General features: G+C 44.6%; 1 pseudogene; it reads right to left on the bottom strand.

The window, feature by feature from the left end:
- Window positions 1-4187: 4187 nt before the first annotated feature.
- On the bottom strand, window positions 4188-10492 carry LOC142424854 (plakophilin-2-like; annotated as a pseudogene).
- Between the last annotated feature and the right edge of the window lie 473 nt (window positions 10493-10965).

Below are 10965 nucleotides of genomic sequence, written 5' to 3'. Positions count from 1 at the left end.
ATGAGCCCCCAATAAAATGATTTTTTAAATGAAAAAAGAAAATACTATGGTTTGGATCAGGCACACCCTTGTCCTCAAAATAACTTCCTTCCTTTTCGATAAATCTAAAGAGGTCTCATGCAGCAGATTGACCCAGGGCAATGTGTCTTTTGATCTCATGACTGCTGATTCCATGAACATTGATTGTGGCTCTCAGCAAGATAAAATCCCTGACAACCTCAATCTTTTCTCCATTTCATGATGTTACTGTGACATCGAATCAGAGGATCTTAGTGTTCTTTACGCTGAGTTGTCATCCATACTGAAGACGGTAATCCTTGGTCTTCAGCAGCAAGTGCTTCAAGTCCTCACACAGCAAACACGGTTGTGTCACCTGCACATCACAAGTTATTGATAAGCCTTCCTCCAGCCCTCATGTCCCATTTTTCTTCACATCATCCACCACCTCTGATGATTTGCTCAGCATGCAGATTGGATAAGTATGGTGAAGAAAATACAACGCTGACGCACACCTTTCCTGATTTCTAAGGACCACTGTTGTCTTAGTCCGGATAGACTAGAGAAACTAATCCCTGGAGACTCGTGTGTCTATAAGAAAAGGGTTTAGATACAAGAGCAATTGAAAAATGAGAAAACATCCCAGCCCAGTCCAGATCAGGTCCATAAGTTCGCTATTAACCCATATGTCTGATACCAATCTATAAAGTCCTCTTCAAACTCACGCAACACATGCAATGACACCGAATGCAAGAATCTCACAGGTCAGTGGGTTGGAAGTCTTGTGGACCCAGTGGTGCTGTAAGCATCTCAGAGTTGACAGGGGTCTCAGAGTATCAGAGTATCAGAGTAAGTCCATGTGGCTTCTTCAGCTCCCAGAGCATAACACCATGTATCTTGTCAGTAGAGCGTCTCCAAGGGAGAGAGCAGAGAGAGAAGTGTCTCCCTCCTCCAAGGAGGAAATGCAGGAGTTCCCAGAATTCTCAGGAGAAGGACATGCCCACACAGAGGCCTCATTGGTTATATCTTGATTGACAGGTCACACAAGATTATGTAACTATCACAACTAAAGTCAGTTCAATTCAACCTGTATGTATACTTACTGTTTTCTGCGTGCCATATACTGCTCTAGGCACTGAAGATAAAGCAAGGAATCGAATTAGAAACAGTCTGTTAATGGAATTTCCATTGCGGTGGGCCTTATTAAAATGCACTTATCAAGGTCAGGGAATTGCAGGAATATTGTATGTAGGACAGTGATTAAAAACCTCTGGAGAAAAATAGGTGGTAGTGGGGGGGGGGGGAAGCATGGATGCTAATTGGATGGTCTGTCTCCCTGAGGTGAAATTTGAATAACGGCTGGAAGGAGAGAAAAGGCTAGGCAGAGGCAGTGCTCACTTCAAAGGTCCTGAGATAAGAACCGCCTGAGTGTTTGAGGAGCCCTGAGGGAAGGGGCTACAAGGAGGCCAAAATGTCTGGCCCCCATTTCCTTTCTGTCCTCGTTTCCTATGCTTCTCTCCCTTGGTAAAGACTTGGGGTTTTACATTGAAAGGAGTAGGGATCTGTTGAGAGTGGCAGTGTTCAACCTTCCTCATGCCGCGACCCTTTCATAGAGTTCCCCATGTGGTGGTGACCCCCAACCATAACATGATTTTCCTTCTACTTCCTCACTGTCACTTTGTCACCCAGAGATTGAGAACCGCTGTGTTAGAGGATTTTGAACAAAACAGTGATGTGATCTACCTTCTCTGAAAAGGATCACTCTTCATTTTGGTATTGCAAATAGACTGGGGAGTGAGGTACATACGTGGGAATCAGAGTCTCGGAGACCATGGTCATAATCCTGGACCACTGGAGTGGTAAAAAGTAGTCATATTTCAAAGATATTTTGAACATGGAGCCAAAAAAGGGTTTTTTAGCCCCAATTTCATGTTTTATATTGACGGTTCTACTGATGCCCTTAAAAGAAATGACAAAAAACCAGGGATACATTCTCACATCTATCAGGTACCTGGAAGGAGAAATATACTCTAAATTCCTTACCGTCAGAACTCTGGCAAAGCAAGAACTCCTTATCAACAAGATTTTAAAACGCGGTAGCTAAAACACATTGCAATTTCTTTTTGACCTAAGTCAGTGACCTGAGTCATCTTCCTTGAGCTTTTTTTCATTTTAAGAGATTTTAAAGTTTCAACTATATTAAAGGTTTAAGTATACACTTAAATTGGAAATGGGAATTGATTTTCTATTCTTTTTTTTTAAATTTTAACAATTTAGGGGCTCATACAATTCTTATCACAGTTCATACATATATATACATCAATTGTATAAAGCACATCTGTACAGTCTTTGCCCTAATCATTTTTTTCTCCTCTTTTCTTTTTTTACATTTATTAGGGACTCATACAACTCTTATCACCATCCATACATACATCAATTGTATAAAGCACATCCATACATTCCCTGCCCCAATCATTCTCAAGGCATTTGCTCTCCACTTAAGCCCCTTGCATCAGGTCCTCTATTCTTTTTTTAAAAATTATTTTCTTTTAAAAAATTATTTTCTATTCTTTTTGGAGTGGAAGTCTTTTTCCTTATGAAAAAAAAAACAACCATCATCTGCAGATTAAAAAACAAACAGGTGAAATACCAGAGCCTGCGGAAATCCTGGACAAGAAGCCTGGACAAGGTGGAAACCTGTCGGAGGAGGGAAACAGTCCTATTTCCCACTAGTGAAGAGGGACAGGAAAGCGACAAGACTGCACCCGGCTGAAGTTAGAGGTGGGACATGTGGGGCACTAGTGGAGGCTGCAGTGCATGACAGTTCTAGTTGACAAGCCATTCTGTGTGAGATAGCTCTGCTGAAATAACAATGTCAAGTTGCTTCAACAGATGATGTCACGTTTTAAGCATCGGGAAAATATTCGTATTTCTGCATAGTATTTTTCCACAAGGAGACTTCTTTCCATCACTTTTTCTAGCATTTCCATGACTTAAAATGACAGCTTAAGGATGACCACAAGCGATTAGTGGCTCTGTTATTTTTTCCATTGTTGGGCAAAGTTGGGCTGCTTGCTAATCTAACTCTTTCAAAGGGGCTGTGCTTTTTGGGAACCCCTTGTTTCCAAAACAGGAGCGCTAGCAGTGTGATCAGTGGAAAAAAACAAACAAATGCCCAGAGGATAGATCAAATTGGATGCCGCTGTTGAGAAGAAGTTTGCATTTAATAATATTGTTGTTTTTTTGGTGGGGAGGGTTCCATTTTATTTATTTATTTTTAAATCATTAAAAAAATAAATCATTTCATTGGGGACTCCTACAGCTCTTACAACAATCCATACATCAGTTGTATCAAGCACATTTGTACATATGTTGCCACCATAATTTCCAAACATTTTCTACTTGAGCCCTTGGTATCAGTTCCTCTTTTTTTTTTATTAAGTCATTTTATTGGGGACTTGTTCACCTCTTATCACAGTCTATACACACATCCATGTGTCAAGCACATTTGTACGTTTGTTGCCCTCATCATTCTCAAAACATTTGCTTCCTATTACTGTTAGTTATAAAGAGAAAGAGACCCATTCACTCGGTATGTCGGAGGAACACGGAGTTTCATAACCCGGCTTTGCGTCCACTGAGAGAGATTTGCACATTGGTGACGATCACTTCCTCTTGCTTCTTTTTCTTACAATCATGCCTGCTCGGCGACCTATGTTTCTTAAATTCATTTAAAACTAGATTGAAAAAAGAAATCCAAGAGGCTAAGAACAAGCACAAAGAAAAATGACAACTTTGCCATTACATTTTCTCCTGAATCACGGCAACTCTTTTTTATTTCGACCATTTTAACCCTGTGGAATGACACGCTTGTGGCCCAGGGATGAAGCAATGTGCTTATGGGGGGCCAAACATGGAAACCAGAAGAGGAATCTCATGTAACTCAAACTCCCTAAGGCCCATCACACGTGAATTCCCATGTTGGTTCCAGGAGGCACCCTCCATGCTGAACACAAAGACCGCTGCTTGTGGACGGTGTAAAGTGCCACCTGCCTCCCACGTTCACTAGGGGCAAGGCTGCCAAGGCTTTCTGGGAGGTTAATAATAGAGTGTGTTGGTCATTGCTTTTCAAGATTCTGGGCACCATGGAAATAAAAAGGGACAGAAACGGCGTGCTTTAAAAAAAACTTTCAGAAATCCGTAGTAGAAAAAGGGAAGCTTTCCTGGGTGGCATGTTTGCAGCCAAGAATGGCGAGGCTGGTGTTTCCGAGAGGGCTGTGTCCTTTCGCTCCGCACTTGGGGACATGGTAGGGTTGAGCAGCCCGGCTGCTGACAAAACCTGTCTTCTTCCACCACACCTTCTGGCAGGAGGTCGGGAGCTCCGTGTGGGTCTACAGAGGACAGAGCCCAGAGCCGACCAAAAGCTGCTGCACTGGCTGTGTTGGAGGAATAGCATCGCTTACACCAATGGCCATAATTTTCTGGAGGTCCCCAGGGTTTAGAAGGTCCCGTGCAGTCTGCTAGCTAGTGTCTCGATACTTTTATTGGCATATAATTCACTTCAATAGTTCGGTCATATTACAAAGCTGCACAATCATCACTTTGATCTGCAGGATAATTGTTCTGGATGACGCTGCTCACCGTGTAAGAGGCAGAAGGCATGCTTCTTAGGCATCCTGGGATGTGGTAGAACATATCAAAATTGAGCAAGCCATTTGCTTTGGGGGTCTCATGGCCACCAAAAGAGTCAAGGCCTCCATTATGACATTCTGCAGTTGGCCATTCGAAGACAAATTCCACAGCCAAGCTTGCTCTGTCGGCTCCGCGTCTCCAGTTTGCTTCAGCACCAAAGCCGCCGAGGTTCCCCGTTCAGTTCAGCTACCTTCAGTTCATTGTCGTCCTCTTCAAATAACAACTTCTTCCAGGCCCCACGCGCACAGCCCACTTCACTGCAGAGCTCTGCTCTGACCGTTGAGGGGCTGTTGAGCCACGGAGCCCGTTAGCCCTGTGCCACGCTTCAGATTTCTGGAAGCATTCATGCTGAATGAAACCCGGGACAGCTCTGCCCGCTCCAGGGTCAACTCTGTGTGACCATGGCCAAGCTGGCAGTTGGGCAAAAGGACTCTCCAAGAGCAAATTCCCACTTCCTCCTGCGGCCACCTGGCCAACAGTCGTGTGTGTCTCCCCCTGGACTCCACAGGGATACAAGGCCTGGCTTCCCTCAACATCCTGGTGTCAGGAGGGGTATCAGGCCTGTCCTGGGGGTTAGGCTGCAGGGGGACCAATGGGCTCACTTAGCCAGTGACTGGGCCTGAAGTAAGGTCTCTCTCTCTCTCTCTCTCTCTCTCTCTCTCTCTCTCTCTCTCTCTCTCTCTCTCTCTCTCTCTCTCTCTCTCTCTCTCTCTCTCTCTCAGAGGTTGTCCAGGCTGTGCCTGGTCCCAACCTGTGGTAAGAGCTGCCAGGTACACCATCACAAACAATGTTGTTAACCGACCCATTACTGGTACTGCCTGAGGTAAGAGTCATATGAACAGCGCACAGACGTGAAAGCCAACCACTTCGGAACCAGCATACCTTTGTGGCGTGAGGAGGGTGGGTCGCCTGCTTTCTGGGTGCCCCCAAGTATGGCTAGCCAGGCTTCTCTGGTTGCCACGACAATCACTGTGGGGATAGTTAACTCTCTTGGGACTGCCATCAGGAGAAATCTCAAGCCACTTCAGGGGCTGCTTCAGGACCTTTCTTTCATGGACTTCTGGGAACTGCCTTGTGTGGTTCCGCTCCCCCAGCGATTTTCGTGTCTGTGCGTGCCTGTAATGTGTCATCTGTATTAGTACCAGGGGACCGCCCAGCAGCCAAATGGTTTTCAACCAAGTGTAAGTCATAGATATACTCGGGGGGATACTGTCGTTTAACTGATGATTCCATTATGGGAGTTTATTAGGAAAGTTAACAGGTTACCACAAGTCAGGATCAGAAACCATTAAGGATACAATAGCCCTTTTGTCCACAGCAGTATCTCCTCCCAGTCATGTGGATAGGCATCTCTCTCTCTCTCTCTCTCTCTCTCTCTTTCTTCCCCCACCCCCCCAGGTCCTTAGACATGCTGCCCTTTTGATCTCAAATGGTTGGTCTCTGCCCTGTTCAAGCAAGTGTTTCAAATCTCCTTTCCTGCTGATAAAGGCCCAAAGGGCCCCCACTCTGCAAGCCACCCTCCTGCCTCATTCTGTGGCCCAGAAAGCCTACCACTGTGCCTCATGGCCTCCACGCGGCTCCTCTGCTCTCTCCTGGGCCCAGTCCTGCAGCCTCTAGTGCCTCCAGCATTTCTGGCAGGGATCTTGCACATCTGCTAGTGGCTCTTCTTCTTCTTAGAAGCTTCTTTTTTTTTTTTCTCTTGTGAATTAGATGATGGTTTGCAGAGCAGATTACAGTTGTATCTCCTACAATTCATGCAAATCCTGATTCAGGGAATTCATTGGGATCCCCTTCAAGTAGGACCACTTATCTCACTTCCCTCCTGTGTTTTTATTTCCATTCTTTCATCTCTGAACTTTGAACTTTAACCCTCTGGGCTTTGTCCTTGGAACTCAAATGGTTGGTTGTCCTCACATGGAAGTGAGTTTAGTTCCAGCCTGAGGTTAGAGGTCATAGTCCTGAGGGGTCTTTTCTTGATGGTGGAATTCCTCCAACAAACAGAATTTCTTGAAGATTGGGTGTAGGATGAGAACAAAGGAAAACAGTTCAGGGTGATTCCAGGGTTTCCAGAGTGAGCCACTGGAAGGGTGGAGCAGAGTGACAGGTGGGAAAAGTAGAAGTTTAGCTGTAACATATTAAGTTAGCAAAGTCTAATTGTTGCAGATTTCTGCACACGTACACAATTACACAGAGATTAGATTAGTTCTGTGAACGCCATCACCCCTTCCTTCAACAGCTACCATATCTATTCCCTTGACTTTTTTTTAACCTAAGAATTTTAAAATGAATTCCAGGCTACCTGTGATGGTATACTCATACCTAGTAGGATCTCTACTGCTAAGAGATCAGAATGTTTAGAAAACACGATCACTGATTGTTTCACACCTGGCAAATAGTAACCATGATTACTCAGCATTGAGTGTCTATTCTGATCTCAGTATTCCTTGACTTACGATTCACTCGCTCAAGGCCATTCTAAAGAAGGTCCACTCATTGCATCTGGCTGACAATCTCTTAGGATTCTTTGCTTTGTTTTTAACAGTTTTTATTGGCACTTAATCCACATGTGCAATTAGCATCACATACATTGCTTTCGCTCCCTGCTCCTTCACCCTCCTTTTCTCCACCTTTCAGCCCCTCACTCCCCACTTCAGTTCTCACCTCTGCGCATCTCCTCCAGTGCTCCACGAACTGGAAGACCCCACAGAAACAACGAGTCTTTCATATGTCAGCTGTTTCTGCTATTTTGGGGGGTATTATTTTATTTGTTGATGAACCTGAACCATTTGGTGAGTAGAATTTCCACATTGGACTTGACTGGATATATATCGTGATGCCTTGTACTCTGTTTCAATATCCTTCAGATTCCTTTGAATTGGTCATTGACTCTAAACAGATGACAGTATTGGCAGCACTCCTGTTAAAAATGCTTTGCTTGCATCTCGACGCCTATTTTCTAATTGGAAGACACCACTAGCTGTCAAGACCTGTCAGGCTTAGGCAGATACAGTGTCTTTGAAAACTCTGACTTTCCGCCCAAAAGACAAGCTAAGGGAAAGTATTTTATTCCTTGGAAAAGGAATTGATCTTATGCTGTATCTTGGTAAATGTCCCATGTGCATAGCTACCGTTTTTGACTGGCATGCTCTACAAATGTCAATTAAATCACATTAGTTAAAACGAAAACAAAACAATCTATCAGTTAATAGTTTGAAATGTCATGCTTAGCTAGTACACACACAGTTTGATGGTGAGAAGTTAAATTACAATGAGCCTTTTTATGCTATGTATTGGGTAGACCAATAGCTAAATAACTCATGAAGAGGTACAATAAGAAAACATGGCCCCATCCTTGCGAGCAGACAATCTAATCGATTAGAAATATCACGTACAGAATTTTTGCTTTGCAAGTATTGTGACACTTTTTATATGCTGTATGCAAATGACTGGGAACAGTTCACGCTGCTGCTGCTTCCAGTATTGACGCCGTTTTCTCTCATCAGATTGGTTAGCAATTTGATGCAGGGTATACACACACAGCTAGTAAACTAATTTCATAAAGATTTTACATATGCTGAGGAGCTAGAAAGTACTGTGGGGGACTGGAGTGGTCTGAGTAGTGCCCAGAACTCAGAGAATGGCTGGAGGGTTGGAAATGTCATGCTTGTGCTTGGCTTTATACGATGAGTGTGTTTGCACTTTATCACCTTTTCTGGCAACAGTTTTATTGGAGTGTAATTTAAATATCAGATCATTCAATGGTTTAATCATTCAACCATATCAAGGAGACTTGTACAATCACCACCACATCAATTGTAGAGCACCGCCCCCCCCATAGTTAAATCACCTTTAAAACGATTATGCAGTCACAATCCGTGCTAGAGCTTCCTCCTCCCTCCCACCTTCCTTATTTACTCCTCAAATCCCCTTTCCCTCCTTATCATCCCCCCCCCCCCGCCCCCGTATTCCCTACATCCCCTTGTATCAGTTGTTATCATTATGCATCCACTCCTGTGCTTCACAGCTGGGAGACCCAACAGAAAACAATAAAAAACAAAATCGCACTAAGGTGATAAGGATAAAATCATAATGGTACAAAGACAAAAATACAAATAATGCATAAGAAGGAAAAGACCCCAACAACATACAAAATGCCAGGGAAGAAACTTCTGTCTGGAACAAGTAAGAGATGGTTGCCCAAAGGGGAAGAAAAGATAGATAGATAGATAGATAGATAGATAGATAGATAGATAGATAGATAGAGAGATACTTGCAGCCAGAACAAACTGAGGTCGCATCTATAGGGTGGTCAACTGGCCAAGTATCGAGTTTGATCCAGCATAATCAAGATTCAATGGTCTCTGCCTGATAGTAAGGCTGTTCCAGACTCTAGCTTGTGGCTTGGGCAGCTAAGCCAGTAGCTCAGTTCGATCACTTTTTAGGGTGGTGGGTGTGGTGGTGTTTGTGGTGGTGTGTGTGGTGGTGGTGTGTGTGGTGGTGTTTGTGGTGGTGTGTGTGGTGGTGTGTGGTGGTGTGTGTGTGGTGGTGTGTGTAGTGGTGTGTGTGGTGGTGTGTGTGGTGGTGTGTGTGTGGTGGTGTGGTGGTGGTGTGTGTGTGGTGTGTGTGTGGTGTGTGTGGTGGTGTTTGTGGTGCTGCGTGTGGTGGTGGGTGTGGTGGTGGTGTGGTGGTGGTGGGTGTGGTGGTGTATGTGGTGGTGGGTGTGGTGGTGTGTGTGGTGGTGGTGTGGTGGTGGTGGGTGTGGTGGTGGTGGGTGTGGTGGTGGTGGGTGTGGTGGTGGTGGGTGTGGTGGTGGTGTGTGTGGTGGTGGGTGTGGTGGTGGTGTGTGTGTGGTGTGTGTGTGGTGTGTGTGGTGGTGTGTGTGGTGGTGGTGTGTGTGGTGTGTGTGGTGGTGTTTGTGGTGCTGGGTGTGGTGGTGTATGTGGTGGTGGGTGTGGTGGTGTGTGGTGGTGGTGTGGTGGTGGTGTGGTGGTGGTGGGTGTGGTGGTGGTGTGTGTGGTGGTGTGTGTGGTGGTGGTGGGTGTGGTGGTGGTGGGTGTGATGGTGGGTGTGGTGGGTGTGGTGGTGGTGTGGTGGTGGTGGTGGTGGTTTGATTAAAGTTTTCAAGCCTATCAAAGAAGGAAGAAGGGCATAAGCCCATTCCACAGATTCCATTGTTACTAACATTGACCATGATGACTTTATTCTTTAAAATATTTTTTTCATTGCTGTCTATCTATTTTAAATTCTATTTTGAAGGATTGCAAGAATATTACAAAGCAGAACTCCCATATGCTCCTCACTCAGATGCACTAATTGTTGTGTTGTTGGGTTTGTTTGTTTTTTTTTGCTGCATTTGCTTTAAGTTCCTTTTTCCGGAGCCATTTGAAAATAAGCAATAAATGTTATGAACTGAATGCTCCTTAGATGTGATGACGGTGAGACTTTGAACAGGACATCATGTTTGGTAAAGTAGAAGGTTAGCGAAAATGAGGAAGACCTGCAGTACAATAGACTATTAGCACAAGAGCCGCATCAGAGGACTCAGCTATCAGAAGACGGCCCAGGAGTAGACAAGACTTTGTTCTGTTACACCTAAGACCGAGTGACACTAGCAACAATATAGTACCCCTCGACCTTTAAATACTTCGCATTGCCACCGAGTGAATTCTGACTCATAGGGACCCTTTGGGACAGGATAGAACTGCCCTGGTGTGTTTCCGAGACTACAACTCTTGACCGGAGTCCTTTTCAGAGCAGCTGGCAGATTTGAACTGCTGACCTTGCTATTGGCAGCCCACTGCATCGCCACTCAGCAATCAGAGCTCCTCTTTAAATACTTCAGTATGCATCTCTGAAAATCCAAGATATCCTCTTAGCTAACCATGGCATAAAGAATGGATCAGGAAAGTATGCAAGATGGGAAGTAATGGCAGAAACCACCAGCTGCTCCCACGGAGAAAGACCAGGCTTTTTACTCCCTGAAAATTACAGTCCAGGAAGCCCACAGGGGCTGTTCTCCCCTGTCCCATAGGTGAGTGAGTTTTAGAGTACAATGCTATAGAGTCACTATGTGTCACCATCAACATGGACTTCATAGCGGTGAGTAACAATACTAACTAGTAATTAGTAATAATGTATCAGAGTTAAATTCCAGGTTCAAATGTTGCCAGTTGTTCCAGACAATGTTCTTCATATCACTTTTTTGCTCTCCCTGGTCTAGGATCCAACCCAAGATTGGAATTTTATTTGGTTGTCCATTTGGTCTGTAATCTGGTT

This window comes from Tenrec ecaudatus, chromosome 13 (assembly GCF_050624435.1).
Source record: "Tenrec ecaudatus isolate mTenEca1 chromosome 13, mTenEca1.hap1, whole genome shotgun sequence".
In the NCBI taxonomy this organism is placed as follows: Eukaryota; Metazoa; Chordata; class Mammalia; order Afrosoricida; family Tenrecidae; genus Tenrec; species Tenrec ecaudatus.
The sequence above is the reverse complement of the archived record's forward strand: the minus strand, read 5'-3'. Positions and strand labels throughout refer to the sequence as shown.